Source organism: Mastigoproctus giganteus, chromosome 6 (genome assembly GCF_048544385.1).
Source record: "Mastigoproctus giganteus isolate SK-2022 chromosome 6, ASM4854438v1, whole genome shotgun sequence".
Lineage (NCBI taxonomy): Eukaryota > Metazoa > Arthropoda > Arachnida > Uropygi > Thelyphonidae > Mastigoproctus > Mastigoproctus giganteus.
The window spans coordinates 202,828,286-202,852,099 of NC_143580.1; the positions used below are offsets into that span (position 1 = coordinate 202,828,286).

The window sequence follows — 23,814 nt, forward strand, 5'->3', positions numbered from 1 at the left end:
GTTGGAAAACACCCGTCAGCCAAACAGAATTAAGAAGATTAACAATTAGTTGTGGTTTGATTGTCCAGATTCTTTTTAATACTGCAACTTCAAGTAAATCTAAGCCTGGACATTTGTTATCCTTCAAAGAATCAATAGCTGTGCAATTTCAAGGTTTAAACGGGTCCTCATCAGTTAATCCAGAATACATCAACTGCTCCATCCTTAAATTTGTTTGTTCCGTACTCTCTGGTACACAAATGTCTTGGAAAATAATGCCATCCAATATTGCATTCATCGACTCTGTCCAGGAAAGTGTCTCTTGCCCATCAGCCAAGATAGACGAACGATCTCACCAGGGTGCAATTTCTCCGCTACAATTTTGTGAGCAAGTCCCCACGGTTCATCCTTTAGTGTCGATTTAACCAGTTGTTCCCAAGCATTCTTCTTTTCTCTATAAATCTGATTAAACTAGGTCTGCCTGGCCAGCTTGTAAAGGTCACCCAGACGGTCCACCTCAACCCTTGTCCTATTATTTCTCTTGGCATGCTGGTAGTTACGACGAGCAGTTTTCAATTCATTTCTCAGATTTGTGAGATCCTGAGACCACCAGGGCACATGATTCTGTTTTCTCTTTTTCTTTGTGAGAGAGGCATCAGAGACCAACCTTATTAGGTCATTTACGGCTTCCACCTGCTCCATTGCCGGCAGTTGCCCAATTCTCTCTATGTTATCAGCCGCGGCAAGAACAGAACAAAATCCAGAAATTTCGACAAGGACGGTTGTTCTGCAAGAGCGTGTACTGAGTCATAGTAGTGTGTGGCGAATTTTACATCGCCAATTACTGTACCCCTACCATATCCAGCATGTACAAGGTCTCAGTAAAAGAAACAACCCTCCCACAGTACTCCCATAGTCAGTGACGGATCTTAACAGAAAATGTGCATTATCTACAAATCGGTTCATTTGCGACCCGATGTTCACTGGGACTTTTTGCTTCTTTTAGTTTGTACTTTTCACCTTTAAGTTATTGACCATCATTTTTTGAAACACCATGTGTGTGTGTGTGTGTGTGTGTGTGTGTGTGTGTGTGTGTGTGTGTGTGTGTGTGTGTGTGTGTGTGTGTGTGTGTGTGTGTGTGTGTGTGTGTGTGTGGTTTATCGAAGGTTCGTTCACAGACCGATCTGCCCGGGATAACACATCAGTAAAACACAACTGCTTCCTCCCAAGATCGGTTAACTACAACCTTAATCAAACAGGACCTCAGAAATTCTCCCAGTTGTCGACTGGAATCGAAAATTGAATTCAGACTGCTCCAAAACGTGGCAGCTTACAATGTATTGTATCGACTATGCTCTCACGAAAGGCAGTCTCTTTAGGTTGAAAACTGGGTTATTTTTTACTGGACTTAGGAGTCTGCAAGTCAATGGTGCATTCTTAAGTTACAGTGAATTTTCAGCCAATGGCAATTTCGTTTTATCTTCTTCTTTTTTTTTTTTTTTTCGACACGATGACTAGTTGGGTAGAAATGATTTAGACAAAAATATAATAATACAGTAATATATCTTCATTCATTATGCTTTAGTTCTGGGTTAGAGTGGAGCAGGAATGGGCGATCGACTGGTGAGTTCCCAAGTCCAGTTTAAAAATAATCCAGTTATTGTTTTGCAATCTAACAGAATATCCTTGCAGCTTAGCACGATACATCGCCATCTGACGCGAGGGCCAGATTTTCAAGTTAGGCCAAACAAGAGGCTATATAAAGGTTGGTTGGACCAGAATTTCACCCACTGCACATAATATAGTATTCAATATCAGCAATAATTTTCAGGGGGTGATGTGATGTGGCTAATCATAATTCATCTATGGTCGTGGAAGAGAACAGTCGGTGGATTTTTGGCTGCTGTAATACGGTATAACTGTATTTTTTACAGTTATACCATATTCTTCGTTAATTAACATGCTACATTGTGTTTTACCAAGATATTAAATGGGTTTTCTCTGGAAAAGGATGTAAAGAGTTCTTTATTTATGTAAACTCTAGAAGGAAAGGGATAAATCAGATTAGACCACTTAACATAGATAGGGTTATTGATGATCATGCTCAGGTAGCTGATAAACTGAATGAGTATTTTGCATCTACATTCACACATGAGGAGTTATTCAATGATAGGGGTGACAGAAGTTTATCAAACTCTTAACAGGGAGCTAAGTGATTTTGTAATAACTGAGAGCAAAGTGGGGGAGAAATTGTTGAAGTTAAACATAAGGAAGGCACGTGGGGTGGACGGGATCTATCCAGTTATATTAAAGGGCAGCAAAGGAAGTAAGAAAACCCTTAGCCATAATTATGAAAGCTTCCTTGTACTCAGGGGAAGTCCCCATAGATTGGAGTGTGCACATGTATCACCAATTCGCAAAGTGGGTGCAAAAGGTGACACAAGTAACTATAGACCTGTGAGTCTTGTCAATGATATATAGGAATTTTGCTAGCAGAGACAGGGAGGTGATTATCCCGTTATACAAGGCAATGGTCAGACCACACCTGGAGTACTGTGTACAGGTCTGGAGGTCTCATTTTAGGAAGGATGTAGAGTTTCTAGAACGAATACAAAGAAGGGCAACAAGATTGGTGAGGGGAACAAAGGGGTGCTCTTACCAAGAAAGGCTTAAGTTCTGTAAATTGCAGCGCCTTGACAGTAGGCACCTGCGAGGTGATTTGATTGAAGTGTATAACGCCTTTAATGGGTTGAGCAAGCTGAATGATGATGGGATTCTTCGTCTTGCGCAGATAAAGAACCTCAGAGGGCATAGATTGAAATTGAGGAAAGACAGTTGTAGAACAGATGTGCGGAAATTTTTATTTAGCCAGCAGATGATTGATTGGTGAAACAGACTTCCATCTTTTGTTGTGGAAGTTGATAGCCTAAATAAATTTAAGGCTGTACTAGAGATAGGCATTTGGAACGAATGGAGGGGTTTAATGTGAGGGGTTATTTTTTTGGCTGATGCTACATAAGCTTGCTTTCTTGCATCGTATGCCAATGCCAGTGCTAATGCTAATGCTAATGATGTGGTCCCAAAGGAACTGGATGCGAAAATAATTTTTATATTATACACTTTGATTTCAGAAAGCTTTTGATACTGTCGCACATGGAGGGTTGAAATGGGAGGGGTTTTTTTTTGTGTGTGTTGGCTGATGCTGAATAAGCTTGCTTTCTTGCATCGTATGCATCTAATAATGCTAATCTGATAACGTGACAGAATTGAGATAAGCTAATGTACACCATCATAATACGATATATATATATATACAGGGTCATCGAAAAATGGGTCCGTGTTTTCCCTTTTAATTATCTTCGGAAATATTTGATCAATTGCTGTGATCGTAGCAGCAAACAAATTATTATATTAGGGCCATCCGTAATCTCTTACATATACCCATATATGTATTATGACTGTAAATTGCGTGTGTTCTCTGGTTGATTTGCCTGTTTTGCTGAACGAAAAAATGAAGTCGTATCATTACTACCGTTATGATTTAATCCCCCCTCCCAAGCTGCTTAGTAAATAATTTAGGCTGATTGGCACCGTTCAGGCTATGCAGGTGTTTTCTTTTTTATACAGTACAAAGTGAATGAACTTTAGTGGGGCTTTTTCACTCCGTGACTGAGTTAGTCGATCTAAGGCGTAGCTAGCAAGGTTTTCCCCCAAAAAGTGGGGTTGAGGTGTCAAATAAAACCTAGTGAGATACCACACTGTTTGCTGCTAGGATCACAGCAATCCATCAAATATTTCCGAAGATAATTAAAAGGGAAATCACGGACACCTTTTTCGATTACCCTGTGTATATATACAGTATATATATTGTTGTTTTTTTCTAACCAAAATGATTTTATAATTTATGAGTGCAGATTTTGAATGTGAAGTCTGAATGCTAATTTGTTGTCCATGGTTACGCCAAGGGATCTGATGCATGATCTCCGGGTACAGCAGCAGTTGGATAGGATTTGTTAAATATAGTTTATTTCATTGCGATTTAATGTGCAGGCAAAGCGGAGTTATCACAAATAAGCAGAATGAGTCGCAGAAAGAAAATTACAATGTTTCAAAGAGAATTAGTCAGATGCTATATCAGCAATTTGTCACTGCAAGAGCCAGATATTTAAAACTCGAAACATGAACTCGGCTCCAGTTCATGTTCCTGGCACTGAAAAAAATGGAAGACAGAGGGCAATGTAGGTGCCAACAACGATCATGTAGGCTAAAAAGAAAAAAAATATATAATAATAATAATAAAACTGGCAAATAAAAAAATAGATTCTCAAAGAAAGTGATGAAAATGAAATGAATGATGTCGCTGAAAAACGTTACGGTTGAAACAGCAGATATTCAAACCCCACATCACATACCACGGACGGACACCACAGGCCATTTACAATGGCGCCTAGCCCATCATCATTCTTGGGAAATGCTGCAAGGAGTCTCGTAACAATCTTCAAATGAGACAATCGACAGTACCTGTGAGAATTGCTACAGAACGTCATTTGCCAGTTTCAACGAGAAACTGGCAGATGACGTTGGTTGTATTCCTAAATATCAACAATTCCGAGTTGTATACCGACATCTTGGACACTTTCTATGGTAATATGAATCCATGTTCCAGGACGACCATTGCATAAATCATCTGACTAGACTGTCACATACCACCGCTTCGTTTATCATTCTAATGCTTATACGAAGTACCCAAAATTTTTGCACACTAGACGTGTACCCACGCCATTCTCTTTCCCACTACCTTGGAGCAGTTCCAAAAAATTGGATATTCGACAGAAAAATCTTCCGTAAACACTGAATTTATGCCAATCTAACATGGCTTCCAGAAATACGCATCACTCACTGTAGACACACTGGTAACTGCAACGACACAGTTCATTCACTTTGTACTGTATAAAAAAGAAAACACCTGCATAGCCTGAACAGTGCCAATCAGCCTAAATTCTTTACTAAGCAGCTCGGGAGGGGGAATTAAATCATAACGGTAGTAATGCTACGACTTCATTACGGAGGCATCGCAATGTTATTACGGTATTTAAAGAAATAAAAAAAAAAAAAAAAAAAGGCGAAGCAGCAATGACAAGCACAGACAGTGCGACCATTCTGCCCTTCAACGTCCTTTAGTACAATAAAAGGGAACATGCTCTCTGAAAGTTGCTTCCAAGTAATGCGAGTAGGTACAACAGGAGCCAAATATGGACGCTGTAGTTGAACGTGTAGACCACTGTTTCCGCAAACATTTTTTACCGTTAGACTTTATGGGAGGGGAGGGATGATACCTGCTACAAAAGCGGATTTATCATTAGGTGCAAAAAGCGTACGCCAACAGCCCCAGATTTCGTTGGGAGCCCAAACGTGAAATTAAAATTGTATTCTCACCCATCCACTGCATTTCGTTGATCCGCATACGCGTGAACACAATTCTAGTTAATTTTTCTCGAATCCTACAGGTGGCCGAACACTCTTGGAATCTGTTATCTGTATTTTGGAAATATATAGTACATAACATACATTAAAATGAGTTATTACTGTATATACAGTAATAATCACTGATCCTGTAAAAAAAAATATATATATATAAAAATAATAATAAATAACAACAGTTTATTTTACTTCGGAGAGATGCAACCTTCTGGCACTACCCAATCATTATTGTTGTTATTATTACTATTACTATTATAACTTGATGCAAAGAATAATTTTGATATCCACAGCTTTCTGTAAAACCTGTGTTCCGCATACCGCATGTACGACTGTTTGTATAAATTGGAGCAATGTCGCATTACGGGCAAGTTACTGCTATGGATAAAAGGATGGTTGAGTGGTAGGAGACAAAAAAAGTGGTTACAAATGGACACTGCTCTTCATGGACTAATGTGCGGAGTGGAGCTACATGTTTGTTTGTTTGTTTATTGTATGGTTTTAGGCGTCACCGACTAAGGCAGCATTGATCCGTATATATTGTCTGTAAATTTCGTGTGTTCTGTGATCGATTTGCTGTTTGCTGAACGAAAAAGCCGATTTTCCGGCGGAAAACCATTCTACCCTTGCCTGAAACCGCTCAACTTAGCAAGGTTGAGGAAAAAGTCCTTTAAAAATTCCTCACGTCATCAACGGGATTCGAACTCAGTTTTTTCACTCGGTGTGGGGAAGACGGTGATTCTAACAACTTTGCTACGCATGAGGGCGTGAGGTTATACAGGGTCGTGTTACGCCCCTTACTGACGTTACTGTTTTTTATATTTATTAATGACACTATGCAACTGTTGCTATGTGGTTGGCACAGTTCAAGAGTGGAGGATGATCCAAGAATTTCGCTAGTGGAGGATGATCCAAGGTCCGGTTGGCCATCTGAAACAATCATTTGTGAAACAATTGCCATCGTCGAAGAAAAAAATTTTTAAAACAAAAGTAAAGTGTCTGAACTTGAAAAGTACTTTATTTCCCATGGATACATTTTAATATTAATACATGAGCAATTCGACATGTATAAAATTCCCGGAAAACTTTTCATTCACTACAAACATTTGCAATCACGACAAACAGAGGGTGGAGTCATCAAACGTGAATTTAAAATTAAAACCTGCTAATCCATATAGATTTTTTCCCGTTTGGTGTCTGCGATAAAACATTGTTACATTTTATGATCCTGAATCCAAATTAGAATTTTTTTTTTTTTTTGGTAGTTGTTGGCGCATCGGCTTCTGTGGCCATAATGCACCTCCCAAGGTTGTTGCAGTACTTTGATCCAAGCCCTAGGCGGGAATCGAACCCGCGACCTTTGGGTTGCAAGGCAGGCACTTTACCCACCCGGCTAGCCCGGCCGGCCCAAATTAGAAAGCGTGGTGCAGAAGCACGAACAATCTCCAACTCCGAAAAAGTTTCAAACACAACCATCGGCTGGCAAAGTGCCCTAATGGGTAGCACAATTGGTAGAATCGCCGTCCTCCCCACACTGGATGGAAAAGACCCAAGTTCGAGTCCCGTTGATGTCGTGAGGAATTTTTATAGGCCTTTTCACAATGTGGCTAAGTTAGTTGGTATCAGGAAAGGGGAGCATGGTTTTTTTTGGCCAGGAAACCGGGTGTTTCATCCAGCAAACAGAAAATCGACCACAGAAAACACGCACTTTTTACAGACAGTGTACACGGTGCAATATGGTCTTAGTCGCTGATGCTCATAAAACCCTATTACTACAACAGCTAGAAAAGTACTTGTAGTAGTGGGGTTTTAGGAGACTAAGGCCATATTGCTCCGTATATACTGTCTGTAAATTGCGTGTGTTGTGGGATCAATTTTCTGTTCGCTAAACGAAAAGCCCAAGTTTCCGACAGAAAAAACCATGCTACCCTCCACTGAGACCGATTAACTCAGCTACGTTGTCAAAAAGGCCTATAAAAATTCCTCATGCATCGACGGGACTCGAGCTGAGGTCTTTTTCACCCGGTCTAGGGAGGACGGCAATTTTTCCAACTACGCTACCCACGCGGGTAGAGGAAAAGCGTTGGCTTCAATTTTCTGAGACATAAAAGGATGTTGATCACCTTACATCTAAAACAACAATAACAGGAGAATATTATGCCAAAGTTAAAAGCTGCAATTTGAAAAAAAAATAGAAGAGGAAAGCGGTCATCGAGTTTTGCTTCTCCAAGGCACCAAAAGTGAATGTTATTTGTTAAGAAACCTATTGTCTCATCTTCATGTAACTCATTTTAAAGGCACTGAAGAGCTAAAAAGCAGCTGTGGAAGCCAGGTTTAATGGTGAATCTAAATTATTTTTTTTATGAAGGATTAAACACTTTGCAGATTAAATCCTTCAAAAAAATTCAAATGTGTGCTTACCTCCAATACACTAATTTAAATTCGGGGTCAATACACTGAAAATTAAAATATATATATATAATTGTGTACATGCTTTTATAGTCGGTTCTCAGAACTTTCTGATCACACCTCGTACTTAAACATCGACTTCCGTACAAAAAAAAAAAAAAAAAAAAAAAAAATTGACAAATTATTATATTAGGGCCACCCGTAATTTCTAACATATACCCATTTATATATATTATGTCTGTAATTGCGTGTGTTCTCTGGTCGATTGGCGTGACGAAAAAACATCGCTATCTACGCCTGAGACCAACTAACTCAGCCACGGAATGAAAAAAGCCCATTAAAGTTCCTCGAGCCATTGATGGGATTCGAACCCGGGCCTTTTCCACCCGGTATGGGGAGGACGGTGACGATACCACTGTGCAACCCGCGCAGACGGTCTTCCGTACAATTAAGGATTCGTTATTTGTCGCATCTTTAGGCGTCTGGGTGTAAATTCCCTCCAAGACTCGAGGTAGTAGTATTAGCAGCGGAATTTCATGCAAGAAAGCAAGCTTATACATCATCAGCCAAAAAAATAAAATAAAACTTTCCCATCTCACCTATCCAGCAATCAACCACCCACTGGCAAAAGGTAAACTTCTGCTCATCTATTCTGCAACCTCCCTCTATATTTGAATTTATGTCCCAATGCGCCTACAACAATACATACAGCAGTGGTTTTAGACCCTTTTTTAAGTGTTTTTCGACCCTTTTTTTAGGCGAGGGGTAGTGTGAAAAACCACACTACCCCTCGCCTAAGGCCAACTAACTCAGCCACATGCTCTGCACAAAATTGTGCAGTCAAATATGAAGTTTTCAGAGCAGTGCAGTAGTCTGCCAGAGCAGCTCATGCGGTCTTATCAATGATATACAGGAATCGTTGGTAGCAGAGATAACGAGGTGATTATCCCTTTGTATAACGAAATGGTCAGGCCACACCTTGGGTACTGCATACAGGTCTGGAAGCCTAATTTTATGGACAAAGAGTATAGAGAAGGCCAACGATATTGGTGAGGGGAACAAAGGGATGCTCTTACCAAAAAAAGGCTTAAGTTCTGAAAATTGCAGCGTCTGGAGACTAGACACCTGTGAGGTGATCTGATTGAGGTGTATAAGGTTTTGAATGGTTTGAGCAAGCTCAAACCATTCAAACTTGGCAAGTTTGAATGCTTGTCAAACTTGGCAAGCTCAATGCTGATGATATTCTTCCTCTTGCTCAGATTATGCACTTGAGAGAGCATAAATTCAAACTGAGGAAAGACAGTTGGAGAACCGATATGCAGAAACTTGCCTTTAGCCAGTGGGTGGTTGATTGCTGGAACAAACTTCCATCTGTCGTTGACAGCTTAAATAAATTCAAAGAACTGCACAGACTTCTGTAGCGAAAAGACGGGTGAAATATAAGCTTGCTTCTTTGCATCATGTGCCACTAATAATGCTAATGTTGTCCGTCCCCTCCAATGGCATGTCTACTTTCTTGAATTTATTTAAGCTGTCGACTTCCACAACATCAGATGAAAGTTTGTTCCTGCAATCAAGCACCCGTTGGCTAAACGTAAACTTCAGCACATCAATTCTGCACCCACCCTTCCTAAATTTTAATCCATGCTTCCTATGCGGCTACAAGAATACACTACAATACTGTATTGTTTTAGGCGCATCAGCGATTAGACAATATTATGCTGCATATATTATGTCTATAAACTGAATGTGCTTGTGGTCGTTTTTCCGGTTTTACTGGAAGAAAAACCCCACTCCCCCTTGTCTGAGACCGACTAACTCAACCCCACTCTCTGCAAAAGGGAATAAAATTTCTCCCGTCATTGAAGGAATCTGAACTGGTCTTTTCCACCGATATGGGGAGGAATTCGATTTTATCAACCATGTTACCGCGAAGGCCAGACTGGAGGAACTTAACTGTTCTAAAATGTTAGATTTTCACTAAATTTGATGCTATTAATTATTTTTTTAATGATATTGTAAAAGATTTTAATAAAATAATGGCTATTTAAAATAAAGTCAGTTGTGAATAAACAATAATTAATGTAATGGACTGAACTACTGGACCAATAGGCCCAGTCCAGTGGACTATCTAGCACCCAGCCTTCAAAAACTGTTTTAAAGCTGCACACTTGAAATATAAGACATGGTGAATCCTGTCATAATAGCTATCACAAGCTGAAAAGAGCATAACTCATATTACATGACAGAAGAGAGAGCGATCCCGGAGCGTGATGTGGTGGCCGAAACGTTTAGCTTTTGCAATTTCAAACCTTCATTAAACAACGTCGTCTAATCACCAAGTGTAATACCATTCAGTGTGAGTAATACAGTACTACACCAGAAAATGAGACATTGTTAGCGTAAGCAAACCATTAGCCTTCATTATGAGAGCTTCCTTGGACTCAGGGGAGGTCCCCATGGACTGGAGATGTGCAAATGTGACACCAATTCACAAAGGGGGTCACAAGTTTAACTTCCATTCCGGGGAAATTAATGGATGCACTGGTTAAAGAAGCACTGCAAATCATCTAGACAACACTTCAGTTATAGTTCAGGCACAAAATTGGTTTGTTACGGGAAAATCTTGTCTGACCAATTTGATTGAATGCTATGATGTGGTTACAAAGGAACTGGATGCAAAAAATAATTTTGATAATTTTGGATTTTAGGAAATCTCTTGATATTTTTGCACATGGAAGACTACTGTACAAATTGGAGCAGTATGGCATTAAGGGCAAATTGTTGCTATGGATAAAGGGATGGTTGATTGGGAGAAGACAGAGAGTGGTAATCAATGGACACTGCTCTTTGTGGAAAAATGTTATTAGCGGAGTCCCCCAAGTTTCGGAGTTGGGCCCATAATGATGAATATACAGTATATCAAGCTTAATGTCAAAGTTTGTAGTGATACAAAGGTTGGCAGGGTTTTTAATAAGAGTAACGACAACATGCTGCTGCAAAAGGATCTGGAAAAGTTGGGCATATGGGCTAAGAAGTGGCAACTCAAGTTTAACAAATGCAAAGTACTACATATGGGTAGCAGTAGCCCCAGAGTAATGTACCAACTGTGCGGTTGGTACGTTACTCTACTACACTCAGGGTAGTGGAGAATGAAAACACCTGGGAGTAAATGTGCAGTTAGATATGAAGTTTTCTAAGAACTGTAGACAGGCTGCCAAAGCAGCTCATGATGTCTTGTCAATGATATACAAGAATTTTTCTAGCAGGAGGTAATTATCCCCTTGTATAAGGCAATGGTCAGTACAGTACTGTATACAGGTCTGGAGGCCTCATTTTAGGAAGAGAAGGTACCCGTTCCAGAGTACAGAGAAGGGCAACGATATTGGTAAATGGGTGAAAGGGTTGCTCTTACGAAGAAAGGCTTAAGTTCTGCAAATTGCAGTGTCTGGAGACTAGGCAGCTGTGAGGTGATCTGATTGAAGTGTATAAGGCCTTGAATGGTTTGAGCAAGCCAATGCTGATGGAATTTTCCTCATACACAGATTAATCATCTGAGGGACATAAATTCAAATTGAGGAAAGAGTTGTAGAATAGATGTCATGTAAAATGAGGCAATGAAATTAGACAATGTATATTTTGTATAATTTATTAAGACAACGATATGTATAATTTATTAAGACAACGATATGTATAATTTATTAAGACAACGATATGTATAATTTATTAAGACAACGATATGTATAAATTATAAATGGATAATTATGTATACAACTTATATTTGTATATATGAATGTGCACCCCCCTGGTTAATAGCCGTAAGCGGGTGTCTCTTAGGAGAAAATAAAGATAATAATAAAAATGGGAAGGTTTTTTTTTTTTTGGTTGATGCTTTCTTATAAACTTGCTTTCTTGCACCATATGCCTCTACTAATGCTAATTTTTAGCAACATTTTCAATTTCGGGTTACTGAATAAGTAGCTTCTGCACTTAGTACATTATTCTGTAAACAGTATGTGTATTCTCCGTCAAGCTTGCCTGTTTTCTGGGCGAAAAGTTCGCCCAGAAAACAGGCAAACTTGACGGAGAACAGGCAAAACAGTTCGCCCAGAAAACAAGCAAACACTGTCCTCCCGACAAAGTGGTGCTACCCACGAGGGTAGCATCACTTTGTGGGGAGGACAGTGATCCTACTAACATCAGTTGGTAGGTTAACTGTCCTCCCCACAAAGGTGGAAAAGGACCGAGTTCAAATCCCGTAAATGATGGTAGGAATTTTGATGGGTCTTTTTCACAACATGGCTGAATTAGTCAGTTTCAGGTGAGGGTAGCATGGGTTTTTTTCGGGTTTTTCAGAAAACAGAAAATCGACTTCGGAACATATACAATTTACAGATAATATACACGGAGCAACATGGTCTTAGTTGCTGATACGCTTAAAAATAAAAATATCAAATAAAATTTTATTTGATTTCTACTATTTCAATTCTACATCAATGTTATAGAAGCCGAGCTTGTGATTGATGTAGGCCCTTAGATTGGCCACCTCAATTATTATGATCACTGTCCTTCCACAGAGTGTGGAAAAGGTCCAGTCAGAATATGTTGCATTTCACTTATTATTATATTTATATATTATTATTTATGTAATATGAGAGAACTGCATAGGATAACAAGGAGGAAGAGCAATGCAGCTCTCTTCTCAAGACTGATTAACATTGGTCTCAGGCGAGGGTAGCATGATTTTCCTTCTGGAAACCCGGGTTTTTTTCCTTCCAGCAAACAGAAAATCGCACTCAGAACACGCACAATTTACAGACAATATACACGGAGAAATATCGCTTTAGTCGCCGCTACTCCTAAAACGTACTACAATAACAATGACTAACTTGACCACAATGCAAAAATAGCCCATAAAAATTCCCTGGACCAAAAGGAAGGGTTTCCAGCTATAGACATCATTCCAGATATGTGAGTGGCTAAGTATGGACATAATCCAAATATGTCCAACCCTTTCCTAAATTTACATAAGGTCTCCAGTTCTACAAGATAAGTTGGTAATTTGTTCCTATGCAATCAACAAATATTCTTCCTTAATTAAAATACATGTGCTATACTAGTGCCCTGTGCACTTGATAGTAACCTCACGTATTGCAAAGTGATTACGATCATTGTCTTTGTATACCGTGTGGAAAAGGCCTGGTTTCAAATCCCATTATTTATTTAAGCCTTTTCAGAGCATTAAATACCTCATTCAATTCTGCATGCTAATATCTGGTCTCAAGACTTTGCAACCCACAAAACTGAAGTCTATACTCTTTATATGAATAACTAGCCGCCGTAGCCTAGTGGTCAGGCGCGCGGGTGCATAAGTACACGTGCCTTGAGTGACCGGGGTTCAAGCCCGTGACTGCTGAATACGGTGCTGTTTCTTGTATTCTGTCTATCTTGTTAACTCCTCTGACTGTTTGGTCGTCCCGGAGTATAAACAGAAAATTTATTTATTTATTTAATCATGTTCCTCTGGTTGCACCTTTTCCAGGAAATCAATACTCCTAATCTGTGATCCATACATCCTTCCCAAACAGAAGCATTAACTAAGAATTTTGCCACCTATGGCCAAATATTAGAAATGAGCCTTTGTGTTCATTAATTAAATTATAAAAAAGGTAAATTATTCATTATAATTGATTTAGATAATAATGGTTGTCATATTTTTAAAATAAATTATAAATTTTGTTTTCTAAGTATATTTATTTAGCTCAATTTGGCACCTACTATGGACGGTTGTCTGTGGCCAGCAGTGCATCCCCCTCACAAAATTGCTATACCGCACCACTTTTTATTCTCTCTTTAATTGACTGAATGAATTTACAGTTACGATAGTTTTTCATTTGCTCCGAAAGGGCCAACGAAAATACATTGTCTTTTTAGATTATACTCCTTTAAACATAGCTACTATTTCTGTGCAGATCACAGTGCAATCTTTTCCTCAAATATCTATAGAGAAATATTTATTCTCCCATTGTTTATTAAATGCACAACCCTTAAAATTTTTTTTTTTTTTTTTTTTGTGCAGAGATCAGAGGCAGACTGGGTCAAAAATTCTTACTGGGGTAAATTTGTAGCGACCTCATACTAGTGTTTATTAGCATATTGTGCGGATGGTGTGTTTGTGGATTACAAATAGCTAGATTATCGATCATTCATTTTTTAATGAAGGCTAAAGTAAAGAAAGCCAACACGGGAACAAAGAAAAACGTCGGATAACTTACGCGGAAAATTAGTTTCCCGACACCTCACTCTAGCGCTGCTCGCTCGGTAAACAGACAGTAGGTTTTATAGGTCTGGAGCCGAAATCGAGGATATATTGATTGACATGGAGGCGTGGCAAACGATGAAATTATTGGTGGTGGGCGAGACAGATGACAAGCTACTGTGTAGTCATTGGTTGGCATTATAATATGTATTTATGAGTAAAGAACGGTAAACAGGTAATAGTAGCGAGTATCTTTTAAAGATGGAAGAAAAATGTAAGGAAAATAAAACGTTGGTTGATTTTTTGATGAAAACTAAATTAATAAAAGTTTCGTTCTATTCATTTTTATGTTCTTCATTATGTTTTTTTTTCTCATTATTAAAAGCAGATTTTTGGAGTTCATGAGTGTTTTTACTATATTATTGATTTAGGTTTGGTTATGAAAAAAGGAAAAGGTTTCCTTATATTTCGTGATCTGAAACGTTAGGTTGGAAATAATAGGAAAAGAAAGAAAGATTCTTTATATATAGTGAATAGCTATTGAGGTGTTCACTGACGTTATGATACGTGTGTATCCGCACGGATACACACGTATCATAACGTGTGTATGATACACTTTAAAAATAAAAGTACAGTAATAAAAAAATTAATATTTTATTAATAAACAATTTATGCGCTAGTCCACCCATGATTCTAAAGAAAAAAAGTTAGGTTACCCCCTCCATTTCGGAAGGAGTTCAAGCTCCCATGGGATTCAAGTGGAGGTGACCTGACTTTTTTCACCATTAGGGAATATCACTGAACAAGAAAATACATTCATAAAAAAAAATAATTTTTTATGAATGTATTTCTAAATATGACTATGATTCTAAAGAAAAAAGGTTAGGTTATGTTATCCTCCCCACTTCGGAAGGGATTCAAGTGGAGATAACCTGACCTTTTTTCACCATTATGGAAAGCCTTCATTAGGGCATGTGCGATTAGGGCAAGCTACCATTAGTGGGGTAACTTGCCCTAAAAAATTCATAATGAGATCGCAGATCCTCAACAAGGAAAAATTACAATAAATTATTGGCAATTGTCCAATTTTACGAAAATTAGCGTACTCAAGTTGTCTGTCCAACTGTCTAATAAAGTTTCGAGACTTTACGACCTCCACATATTTTTTTACTCTATATTACCATTATTGCTGAGTGCTACTAAACCAATGTGTGTTGTCTTCGCACACCAATCAGCACATCGTTTGCCACGCCTACCTGTAAATCAATATGTCGTTCTAGACTTTGCTCCAGACCGATAACACCTACCGTCTGTTTACCGAGCGAGCAGCGCTAGCGTGTGGTATCGGGAAACTAATTTTCCGCGTAAGTTATCCGTCGTTCTCGTGTTGGCTTTCTTTACCTTCGCCATTATTTCTTCAACAACAAACATTCAACAATATTTTAACATAAATTTTACATTTTTCAGGTCCAAGCTTATATAGAATCTCGAATCAATGGGCAGTCCAGTTAACATGAGTTAACAGCTAAAGGAATTAACATTCCACAATTCAGTGGTCCGTAAAACTTATTCAACTGCCTCGCCTACATACAGTACCAAGAAGTCGCACTTGTCATAACCAGACCACAGCAACTACAGTCACACTAACTTGTAAACAGCCGCTAGCTGCAACGGCAACCTGGTGGTGGTGCTGCTTTTATCAAACTAACAGCGTTGATGCAACTACTATACAGGCAAACAAAACATTCCCAAACAACTTGATTCATATATTACTGTTGATAAGAAAGATCCATAATTTTTTTTTATTATTTTTTTTTGCATTTAGTTTTGATATATTAGTCAACAAATAGAATGTATCAGAGGTCAGAGTGTAATACTGAAATTATTGCCAGTCCACCTCCAGCAGAGATATTCAAGCCAAAAAACCTTTATGGGTGAATAGCAAAACGAAAGAATGGGGGAGGGGGGGGGGAACTTACCCAAACAGCAGCACTTTAAGCCTAAGAAAATATTTATTAAATTATATATAATTATGAATATCAATGAAAAAAAAAAATAACTTTTACTATTTAAACTTCAAGAAATTATTTCGAAGCACTTGCAATTGTTTCATACAATTGCAAGTGTATGTTGAGACGTCTGCTTATATATGAATACCCAAGTTGACTGATGTTGAGCAAAGCTATAGTACCATATATTTTGCCTCTAGGATATATAATTGGACTAGTGGTAATTTTTAGAACTCTTTTGCAGACTGGGTAAATCTTTGTTGTAGATGTGCCTCACAGCCTGCAACTTGCATACCTAGCCCACATTGCTATGCCCGAATTTATACACTGGCTACGGAGTGTAAATATATATGGTCAGTATCTACAATTTATAAATTCATAATTAATAATATTAAGCCACATTAGTGGGCATCACACCAAAATGTGTGAAAATTAAGCAAAGGCAATATGAAAGAATGAAATGGAAAAAATAAACTTCTATTTATACTCTGTAAGAGGCCAGAGGGGGGTTTACAACTTCAGTATAACTGTTTTTTTTTCTCACAGCAGATAAGTCAGCAAACAGTTAATGGACTGTGCATTTCCTGTAGCATTGGGCATTTACCTGTGTACAATGTATTACTCTAGATAAAAGCAGCCCAATAAACATAAATGTATGCATCAAAATGTCTTCACATAATTAACATCGCTGAACAACCTTCAAATTCTTAGAGTGAACATTACCAAACATTCCCTCCAACTAGGCAGATGCCTAATTGGAATCATTTCTCAGCCCATCTGCCTAAATAATTAGGCAGATGTCTAACAATAACAAATGCAAGGTACTACATATTGATAGCAGTATAATAGAAATTAAGATATTTTTTTTTTTTTTTTTTTTTTTATGAAACCCCCAAACACGAAAGGTATCAAAACCTATAGTACTTAGTACCGTGCATGGGTTGAAGGAGAAGTATGGGGGGGGATACCGGAAACTTTGCTCTAGAGACTAAACATGGGTTTTACCACTTCAAGCCTCCAATAAGCAAAGTGGTGGTATTTCACCGGTTGATGAAAGTCATCTACCACCTCAGTGTGGTGGTACTACACTGAGGGTAGGGGAATATGAAAAAGACCTGGGGTAATTGTACAGTCAGATATGAAGTTCTCTGAGCAATGCAAACAGGTGCCCAGGATAATTCATTGGGGTTTGTCAATGATATACAGGAATTTTGCCAGCAGGTATAAGGAGATGATTACCCCGTTATATAATCAATTTGTTCTAGAAAATCAGTTTTTAAGATTACTGGCAGACACTTGAAGTTAACTGGGAGTAGTTATTGGTAAATTTTAGTGGTTTTCATTTCTTTGTTTTATACTTGAGCCAAACACTTCACCAAGCTGATTAAGCAGCTGCGATTAGTTTTTAAATTGGATAATTAGTTCAAAAGTTCATTAAATATTCTATGCTTTCCTCAAATGTGATAATCAGTTAAGGAAATCGATAGCTTATGACAATTTATAATTAGTGTGCAGTTCTATATTTATAATTGTGGTGTAGGATATTTTAAAAGTATCACTACGCTATTAATGTTCTCCTGGAAATCAATGGTTACAGTGAAAATGTGTATATCTGAAATTATTTTCCCATATAAAATAATGTAATAACAATAGGCAACTCATACATTCTGGAATGTTTTTTTTTATACTATTTCTTTCATGGATGTACTCCATATTAATACTTTGTAAACATTTTATTAGAGTAAGATTATATTTACATACAAAATAATTTAATATCTGTGTATTAAATTAAGGTCATTAGTGGTCCCAGGGGCTACAGCTTGCCATGATAAAAATAATATGGATTTTCTTACTGTTACATGATGATTAATTTTAGCTACTTGCATCCTCGATTATAACAAGGACACTAACATGGTGTCACTGTGATCCTCTTTTTTGTTTTAATTATAAAAAATTAATTTTTAACTTTTTTTACTGAATTGAAAATGGTGATCTATCAATTATGATTTTCTAAATGAGTTAAAAAATGAACAAAAATGAATGAGAGAAATCAATAATAATGAAGAATACTTTCAAGTATCTCTCGTACTTTTTTAGAATTTAAGGTCACTGACCCCTAGACTGAAACTCAGTCACCCATAGCATTTGACTGATGCAACATGAATGTCGGTATTTATTTTAGCTGTTTGTGTTTAGCCAGTGAAATAAAACATTACAGCAAGATTAGACACCTGTTGCTGGCATCTCACAGACACCATGCGAGAATGGTAGTTGCCTAGAAGAAAGGTAAATGTTTTTGCTCTCCTGGCATCTGTTAAATGCCAAACAAAAATTTAATGTCTCATAATTCATAGTATCATCTGCCCATCCACCAATGAGTAAGCCAACAAGTTTCGAAACAGTGCCATCTGGGTGGTGGTATCCATCAAGAATAAGTAACATTAGTCTTCTCCACTGGTGAAGAGTTACTCATTCAAAGCAGTGCAATACCTCACCAACTCGTTGCGAAGGTTGATTCACAATATGAGATACAATTAAAACAATGCCAATTATTGACCTGAACAGCTCACTATGAACAAAACATTGTGCAAAAGCACTGACCATTCGATAGTGAATCTTAAGCATAGTACCATTGCTTCATGCAAAATTGCCACAGTATCATAGTATATAGAAATAAAAACAGGAAATACTGTATAACCAGTTACAGGATATCTATGGGAAAAAAGTATACAGGAGAATTTGATTTCACAAAAATAACAAAGATTTTAAGAAGTGGCATCTGTCAGATGCTATACTAGCAATGGAAGGTTAAATATGTAAGAGTATGGTTTGTGCAGTCCTAAAATTTCTTTTAAAAGATACTAGTAGCAGGTTGATCACAGATTTGCTTTAATTCAAAATGCACTATGCATTTGAAATGCTCCTAAAATTACAATATGCATGTGTGTGAAAATGGACATCTCAAGCTCACACAACTAAAGAAATACATGTAGTATTTATTTTATTGAGCATTTCATATTTTTATAATTTAAATTTAATTTTAGGTAGCAATAAATATGATGGCTTAACTAAGAAGTGAAATGCCACTGGTGATTCGACCATAAGTAATGATGTCATTGCTTGTACTCACTGTGTTATGTATGTAAACTTTCTCCACCTAACCGTGATGTATTTCTATGTACCAGATTTGGGGAGTGTGACAGCCTTAAGTTGAAATGTGGCATACTAATGGATGAAGATGAGTCTCTGAGAAAGTGAGTAGATGCCCTTAGCAATTAAAAAAACTGGAGGCTTAGCAGTACTGTAAGCATTACAAGCATTAAAATCAAAGCAGGAATCATCAGACACCACTTTGGTTTCAAATGAGGTAATTATAATGGGGGGATGGGGGAAGCCCAACCATTGGGGAAACAAGGAATATTTTTTTTAATAAAGAAAGACTGACCAGAACCAGAGTATGCCTGCCTCATGCAAAAATTTATGTTATTACCAAGTTGTCAGTTTTTAAGGGTACTCTGTATGTGCAAATTAATGAATTAAAGACAAAACAAATTGAAAACCTGCTTGTAAAATGCAAGTTCATCATGGAAAAATGTCATCAGATAGGTCAAAATGTTAGTGTTTGTAATTCTACTCAAATATGACAGGAGGGATTATATGATTCTTAGACTTAAGGCACTGCAAGGCTTCTAGGGGAAATTTTTCTCAGCAATGGCCTGCCCTAATTGGTAGAAGAATTCTGCATCACATAGCTGCATGGGAGTACAACAGTAGTATATCCATTTGAGTTGACTGTGGTTTGGCCCAGTTCATTATCCCCCCCCCCCAATACATTCTGTAACAATCAATGAACAAAACTACATTTTGGAATTAATAAAACTATGTTCTGCTGCTTTATGAAAACAAAAAAAAAATTTTTTTTGCTTTATCAGAATGTTTATTGCTCTGTTTCTTATAAATTTATGGCTGCAAACAAAGTTTAGATGATAATGTAATGAGCTAGTAACTTTTTAGTAATATTTATTATAAAGGACAAACAAAAATGAGAATAATCATTCTTATTTTTAATTCTTATCTTATTTTAATTTTTTAAATGTGTAAACAATTAAACATGGATAGTGCCCCTCTTGATTAGGAACCTTTGTGCAGTGTACAAAACATCTTCACACGGTGGCCCTGGTACACAGGACCTACTAGAGATGCTTATAATAATAATAATACAGTTAGAGCTATTTTGACTATAAGACTATGATACCATGGAAAAATAATGAGAAATTAGCAAAGAAAGACTGACCAGAACCTGAGTTCTATCAAACACTGACACAACTGAAAATTAAAATAATACTTTAATCTGTATTAAATATATAAAAACTAGATACAATAAAATAAAACATATGTACAATTAAAATAGAGTTAACAACTATCAGAAAGCATAAATACAAATAAAAGTTCATTACAATTACAATTAAAAGCCATTAGCAGCTTTGAAAAATCAAATACTCTACCATCTTTATCAATTAATAATTCAACTGGTGGCATTCTCTTAAATAGTGCAGAGAAGATTATAAGCATAGCCACAGTATTCCCCCAACAGACCCATGATCCTTTGCCACTGCAAGGGGGGAAGGAGAATAATGTGGCAAAGAGACCCAATCCCAAAGCAGGTTTGTTATAAAAAGTGTGTACAGTTTTTCAGTCAACCGGACCACTTTTGTATTTGTAACTTAAAAAGCAATAAATGAAGAATTTTGCCCATGAAAAGAAGTGTTTAACTTTAACTTGAATTTAAAAAATTGATGCAACTGATAAAAAAAAATAATAATAATAATAAAGGCTGCCTGGAATATCTACAGAATACAAAATTTCCTGTTCAATATGGAATATAAAGTAACTTGTAATCAGATTACTTGGTGACTGAAACAAGCTAAGGCAGATTATGAAAAGGATTTGGCAAAAAAAGTCCAAGAAAGAAAAAAATTCTTTGCATAGGCCTGACACAGCCCAGTGGTCAAGAATGAAAGTGCAGTAGTACACACACCCTTTGACTGGACTGTGGTTCAAGCCCACGAGACTGCTAAATATGATTAACAATTGCATTCATGATTTGCTGTAAACTCCTCTGACCTGGTAGCCATGCCACGGTATAAACAAGAACAGACAAAGGAGCAAACTTTAATTGGCCCACTACAGGGAAGCAGTGGACTATGTCAGACCCCCAAACAGATGGCTCATGAATGGAAAAAGTTCTGTGCATCTATCTTCACACAAGTATCTTTTGAGAGGAGGAGGCTATCTCTGGTTTGGTTTTTATGGTGCATCAGCAGCTAAGGCTATAATGCTGCCAAATCCAAAGGAGGCTATCAGTTCAGCTGCTAATTATTCAGCATTGAATGAATATGATAATGAAAAAACTCTGGAGGAAAAATCATCAGGTTTAACAAATAAAAAAAAAAAAAAGCATAAATTAATGCATTGGTCTTAATGATTACAACAGAACAATTAAGACCACTCCATTAAATAAACAGTTTAAATTTTGCTGGCTGCAAAAATACACAAAACGGACAGAAATATTTGAAAGGAGTTATATTTTAAGACCTAACATCATATAATTTAAATGATACTATATAGCATTAGATATTTTACATTTTGAAGCTCAACATCTCATATACAGCTGGGCACCTCATATCAAACTTACTTCTTTACAACTCTTTCATCTAAGTATTGTCACTAGGTGCTACTTGCTATCTAATGAGGGATGGTAAGTACCAAAGCAAGCTATATCAGTAGCTCATATTTTAAATAAACAGCGTGTTAACCTCTTGGCACTACTGTATTTGTTTGAATGTGGTGCAATACCAGGACAACTTATGCAGGCAAAGTTTGTTCCACTGTGAGCATTAAGACCATTGCATTAACTTGGCAGTTTAAATCCTATTGCCTAGGCATGGTCCCAAGATTTTCTTAGGGGGAAGGAGTTTAAAGCAGTGTTCCAGGGAATCAGTAAGCTTTAATCATCATGCAGCAGTAAAAAAATCCACATTATTCTGATCATAAGAGGGACATAAGAGAGGATAGTCCATTAGCCCCTAACCGGGACTGCCCCTGCTTTTGACTGCAAAAATATGAAAAGACAAGATTCCTAGCTTCACCTAATGAGGACATTCTTAGACTCAAGAAAATCCAGAAGAGTGCAATGTGCAAATATCTTTCTGATACACAAAGGGACAATGCAGATTTGAAAGTCTAACTTCTATGGCAGAAAAAAAATTATGGATTGAGCATACAGTACAGAGTCACCTTGAAGGGTGCAATCAAATGATTTCCATAATGGATTATTTCTGTTATTAAAATAATCAATTATTAAATCCAAAAAAAAAAAAAAAAAAAGCTGACAGTGAATGGAATAGAACTGATCTCAATCTCTCTCTCTCTCTCTCTCTCTCTTCCCCCTCCCCGCGATCCGCCACATTTCCGATTATACCTTTCTATTTTGATTAGCAAATCGTCGATTATGCAAATATGTACCATAATCTATTATGACCTATCGCTTATACCCATCATCTACTCGGGAATGACTATGGGACTGAAGAAAAGAGCATTAAATAAACAAAATCGGAATAATGTTAAAAGCATGTGTGTGTTATAGCAGGAGTTCACTGTATAAAGTTTTTTTTATTATTCTTCTTCTTTCAGTTTTAGTGGTAAATTGGAAAACATGAAACGCTCTTTACGGCACAGTGTCCACTCCAGCCACATTTTTTTTTTTTTTTTTTTTTCTCCTTAAAATCGAGCACTGGGTAAATATATTATATCGATAAAAAAATGCGTATTCTGCATTTTTTATTTGTATCTAATGAAAGAAAAAGATACTAAATTATGTAATTAATTAAAAAGCAAACGCAAAAATACATATTTACTCGTACTTCAGTTCTAGAGCAAAATTATTTGTAACAATTAAAATCCTTTTTTCTTTTTTTTTCCAATTGATGTTTCAACACGTTTTACCAAAAGGAAAAAAAAAAAAAAAAATGATTTTCATATTTTTCTTTCGATATCTATGCGAATCCACGAAGTTATTACTCGGATTATCGAAACACCTTCATCACTATTTGATCTTGCGCCTCCGTAGCCAGGTGGGAAGGAGCAGCAGTGCGTAGCACACGCTTCTTGATTAGACCGGGGTTCGAGCCCGTCACCACCAAATACGGAGACTGCGGAAAGGTCAGGGAATGACCACTGCATATCCCCGGAGCAATATGGCCTTAGTTGCTAATGCTCCTAAAAACCAAATAAACAAACAAACAACTATTTGATCAACCGATAAATTTCAACAATGAAGTGTGTAAAAATGTTATGCCGTACCCACAACATTTCGTCAAGGGCATGATTTTGGATTGTTCGTCTGTACACACATATATTATTATTACTACTTAGCCACATGGTGCAAGGAAGCCTGAGGCTTATGTCGCATCGGCCAAAAAAAATTCCCGAGTTACCCTTAGAGACAGTAAGAGAGAGAGAAATAGAAGGGAACCCCCAAGAAAGAGAAGAATAATGTTTTCCAGCTCAGGACCCTGGGTGTGCCAAGCCCATACTCACCAGATGTGAGCCCCTGAGGTGAAATATATATACTGTATCTTTCGATTGTGCGTCTCTGTGTGTGTGTATATATATGTATAT

The 23,814-nt window shown here is 37.3% G+C and overlaps 1 protein-coding gene across 1 annotated transcript in view; it reads right to left on the reverse strand.

The window, feature by feature from the left end:
* LOC150084884 (glycogen phosphorylase-like) overlaps positions 1 to 23,814 on the reverse strand; it is a 227,805-nt gene that overhangs the window by 202,779 nt on the left and 1,212 nt on the right. The gene's annotated exons all lie outside the window — the stretch shown is intronic.